Genomic DNA, 5,407 nt, shown 5'->3' on the forward strand with positions numbered 1-5,407 from the left:
GGATCTGTTACTTATTCAAAAGCGAAGTCAACATATCGACTGTGAAAAATAACCACTCTGCTACGTATATGCCACCGATGCATATGGTGTCAGAGTTGAATCAGTGGTAGATAGGTTCATGGTACTTACCCAACCCAACAGAACTGGGCAACATGGTATTTGTTCTTCTAAACATAAAAAAAACTTTGATGAATTTCTAATTGAAGTAAGGAGAGAGTCTTTTCAATTTTTCAATGGAAACACAAAAACTCTTAAATTCCCACTGTATCCTTTTCCTAAATGCAGATGTTTGATTTAAAATTACCGAAATACGGAAATTAACTTTTAAAATTTCACTTTGCCCAACAACTTAAAAAATCAAGAAACTTTACTCTTTGACATACAATCACTTGAAAATTTCTAAAATGAATGAAGAAACCAATCAACGCTAAAATGAAATTTTCCTAATGAATGCTATGATTTCAATGCAGTCAAGAGTATAGTTCATAAACACTTCAGCAATGGAAGAAAAATAACTTTTCGTTTAAAAACTAGCATAAGAAGCATTTTTCATAAACAATACTTATTCTTGTAAATCATTTCTTTTCATTCACGAAACAATATTTCACAAAAGAGAAAAATAAACACAAAATATAATCTATTTGAAAGAAGAAGACAGAAAGACAACAAAGCAAGACTCACTGATCTTTCTTTTGATAGATCGACCGCACACCAGATGAAGCTTTAGCCTAATCTATGAAAACATGAAAATTTCAAGAAAACTCTTTCACAACACTCAAGCAGACTGACAGAGACTCAATGAGGGCACAAACAAGTGTAACTAAACATGAAAAACCAAAATTTATGGACTTGATGAAGGGAAAACAAAAATTTCAAAAATTCTAGGTATGTAAGCAGACAATAGATCAATCCAGTGTGCATACCACTGTTGCATTGTGTAGAAATATGCTTTGTGCCTAAAGATAAAGTGCACACAGTGGGAAATTTTCAGAAAAAATAAAACAAGTCAAATAAATCATAAAATCCAGATTTTCAATAGTTCCAAAGACTCAGAGAGGGTTATGACTAAAGGATCGAAGGTCAAAACAAAGAGAATGATGGAGAGTTAGACTTTCCCCAACGGATTCACCAATTTGTTAGGCGGACTAATCCATGTTGCGGACAAGGCAAATCTCCCTAAATCTCAAATGAAATCTAGTAACAAATAAGAAAATAATTTATACCTTTTCTTAGCTTACGATTGATTGAAACAAACAATATGAGAGAGATCACTTACCGCTTATTGAAATTCTTGTCAAAGTCCCTTTAGTTTCTTTGGCAATTAGCTTCTCCTCGATGCTTTAGAGACCATTCCAGCGCTTTCCATTGCTTCTCCATGATGTTTTGAAGGAGATCTACATAGATAGAAACACACAAAGGATCAAAGCATATGGTATAGAATGAAATATAAATGAAACACTTAACTCGACATATATCATAAATCTAGTCAATAACCATTCATAACCTATGTGGGTGATCAAGGAATCCCACAAATGATATCAGAGAAGACATGATTAGGAAAGAGCAATTTCTTTTTATATTAAATAAAATGGAGAACAAACTTACAACCTCAAAGCCTTGATGTTACAAGCCTCTTCTCAAAATCTTCAACCCTCTCCTTGGATGAAAAACCTCCTAGCCTTATTTTGCAGCATACACCTACTTTCAATGGTCCTCCCCAATCCTATGGCCTCTATTTTATTTATAGGCCAAGAGGAGGATGTTTGGGACCCTCTTCCTAAGGGATGAGATCCACAAATGGTGGGATAGAGGATCCACTATGAGAGGGAAGTAGCTCCATGATGCGATAGATTAGGCTTGAGTAATCATTCATTCAAAGATGTTAGTTAGGAAAGATTCGACTAACACAACTTCTAGACTTTAATTTTTATTTTTTACTTGCGTTAAGTCATGTGTGCAGGTCATAGTGTCAGACAGAATGCACTTTTGCACAATTTTTAATGGTCTCTTCTATGTATGCATAGAAATGGACTAGGAAACTGTACATGAAGCCAAAAATAGGTTTTTGAGCCTTGAGATCCATGAATTTCATTCTCTTTGGGATTGTTTGGATTCTAGCCTTACAGGGGGATGCTTTGGAACACTTTGATGGATAGTGAAAGATCCAAACTGACGATAATTTGCCTAATGCGACAAAATGACGTGTAACACTCCCCTCTCTCTCTCACATGATCACTCCTTCTTTGCCCCTCTCTTCCTCTCTCTTTCTCTTCCCCACTATCCCCCCCAATTTTTTCTTGCTTTACCTCTCTTCCTCACTCACTCTCTACCCAATCTCTCTTTCCTTTTCACTCTCTACCTCCTACATATAGGCATCCTCTCTCACCCTCTCCCTCCCTCTCACACCCTCCCAACTCCATCCCTCGGTCCTCTCTCTAATTTCCCATTTCCATCTCTATCAATATCTCTAACTCTTTATCACTCATGCTCCTCCCCTCAATACAAACACACACACACACAAATCTCCCTCCCTCCATCTCTCTCTCTCTCTCTCTTCCCCACTCTACCGATATCCCCAATAGATAACTCTCCCTTAGTGTCTCTATCTATACCTCTCTCACTATTACAGGATTTTAAAAACAAGCTCAAGATATATATGTGAAAAAAATACTAGATTATCTCTTGCAAAACATGAGAGAACAGACAGAAAAATAGATCATAAATTTGACTAAATAACCAAAGAGGAAATTGAAATTACCTAAGAGATAGATATGGAAATTTGATACATTATTATTTCTGAACATTAATACAATATATAGACTCTCTAGGAGAAAGAACCAATTCAAATTAGGTTGGGATTCCCTTGTGCATGCACTTAGATAATTATAATAGTTTCCTAGAATTAGCTAGAAAGCCAAAATTGGAGTGGGAGAACCTTAAATTAGAAAAATATCAAATAAAAGTGTTAAATAAAAGTAAGTGGAGTTAGAAACCAATTATAATTTATTTAATAATTTTTACATGCAATAAATACCCATTCAAACTCCAAAAAATGAACTGAAGTATATATAAAAACTAATAGGTCAGTGGATAAGGTAGTTTCCCAAAACAAGAGAGGTAATTTGTATTAAGAATACTGGAGATGAAATAATGGAGAGGAAGTTTCTCTAGTGGGTTTTAAATCTCAACTAAATTAACATGTGTAATCAATAATTTTCATCATTAAATAAACAAAACATTATCTCGTAATATCAAGACATACATACATACATACATACATAAAATTAAGAAATGGCCAATAAACTTGATATGATTAAAGAATCAATATAACTTGGCACCACAATCACGACACAATGGATTTCAACACAAATAATTTTCATTACAGTTTAAACAGAGTTTTCGCCAATAATAGATGTCATATTGTGATGCACAATTATATAAATTGTTTACAAGCATAATAGTCGATGCAATGGGTGTTACACTGAGATTGCAAAGAACATAGGGAAAATAACATAAGCAAACTAGAAAGAGTAAAACTAGGAATATAAATAAAAACCCAAAAAATGAACTCTATAATTTTATTCAAAAGAAAAGTGTATTCAAACTATGTATCTTTGGATCTGGCAAAAATGTCATATCTTGGGAAAACAAACACCTTTTCAGATGAAAGAAAAGACATTATTAATTGAATGCAGTACTCCAAACATAATTGAATAGTTTTCTTAGGCTAGAAATGCACGTGAATAGTCGATCTAAAAAGTGCAACAACACAGGATCAAGATCTCAATTAACAATGGAAGTAACTCTTCAAACATGCACTCATACCATGTTTGAGAAAAAACGGTATTCCAAATAGGATGAACATTTTTAGTAACCACTCACACAACGAGATCAAATATCATAATGCCAATATTTTTATGTGGTTTAAATATTCTAAGAGGGAAACAATCTATGGTCCTAGCCAATGTGGCCACTTAAGCCAATTATATTAATGCATTTTTTTTTTAATTTTAATTTTTTTTTTTTTTTTTTACATAAGAGAGTTCTCATAATCAATCATAAACCATGACCCTCTATTTTCTTTAAACAAAGATCATGGACCAATCGAGTGTTAAGCCAAAGATCAATATTTGTTAGTTTCAATGATAATATGACTCGTTAGATCACTCTATGTCTAAAATATATTGTGGCAATCAGATTACAATGCAACTAATACATACTAAAGAAACACACTAAGAAACACATTTTGACCTATTAAACACATTAGATGAAGTTGAACTTAACTAACTTTGGAGTGTCTGAAAATTCTTGCAAGGAGGTGAGAAGAGGTGAAGGATTGATAAAGGAAAGGAGGGAGGGGTCAATAGTGAGGGGGTCGAAAAGTGAAGGGGAAGGAGGAGAGAGATAAAGGAGAGCTAGAACGGAATGGGGAATGTGGTAGATTTTGGAGGTGAGAAGAGGCAAAAGGAAAATGGGTAGGGGAGAGGGAGTAGTGGTTATGAAGGAAAGGAGGGAAAATCCATCTTAAGGTTGGGTGAAAAAGGTGATAAGAGAGGCAATGTGGATGGGAATGGAAGGAAATAGTTCAGTGGAAAATAGAGGGAGATAGATGAGACTAGGAAAGGTGGGCATGATGGGGTGGCATGAGAAAGGAAAAGGGGGAGGAGGTGAGAAAAGGAGAAGGGTAGATAGGTAAGGGAGGGAGAGTGGTGGGCATGAAGGATATTTTGAAGGAGCTAAGGGGGAATGTGATGTAAGATGAATGGGGAGTATGAGAGGAAGGGAGGAGGAAAGGGTTGGGTAGAGGAGAAGGGGGATGTGGTGGGATAAGTGAGGATGGGGATGAAGTGTAGATGGGGTTGAGGCAATGAGGATTGGTATAAGAGGTGGGAAAAGAGGGTAGGTGGATGGTTATGGGTGGAAAAGGGGGAGAGCTGAGAAGATATGTAGGTAGGTGAGAAAAGGGGAGGTGGGTATGATGGGGTGGTGCAAGAGATGCATAGGATAGGGAGGTGAGAAGTGGTAAAAGGTGGGTGGAGAGGGGTGGGAGACAAGAAACTTTAGGAGATATGTGAGACTAGAAGATATGGGCATGTGCGGGTGAAGCGAGAGGGGTAAATGGGGAGGAGTTGAGGAGAGGTATACCTAAGCATCAAAGCATACACATATTTCTAGAGTGCATGCATGTATCCAGAGTATGCACATGTTCTAGAGCACATGCATGTCCTAGAGTGAATGCATGTTCTTTTCATTTCATTTTTATTTTTATTTTTATTTTTTTATTATTTATTATTTATTTATTTTATTTATTTTTGTTTTTATTATTTATTTATTTATTTATTTTTTTAGGCGGTAGTGAGAACTGTTGAGCACACATTATGCTAAGGCAAGGGGGTGAATTTTTTAC

Source organism: Pinus tabuliformis, chromosome 7 (assembly GCF_031772625.1).
Source record: "Pinus tabuliformis cultivar Carrire ecotype Pingquan chromosome 7, CPIR1, whole genome shotgun sequence".
Classification (NCBI taxonomy): domain Eukaryota; kingdom Viridiplantae; phylum Streptophyta; class Pinopsida; order Pinales; family Pinaceae; genus Pinus; species Pinus tabuliformis.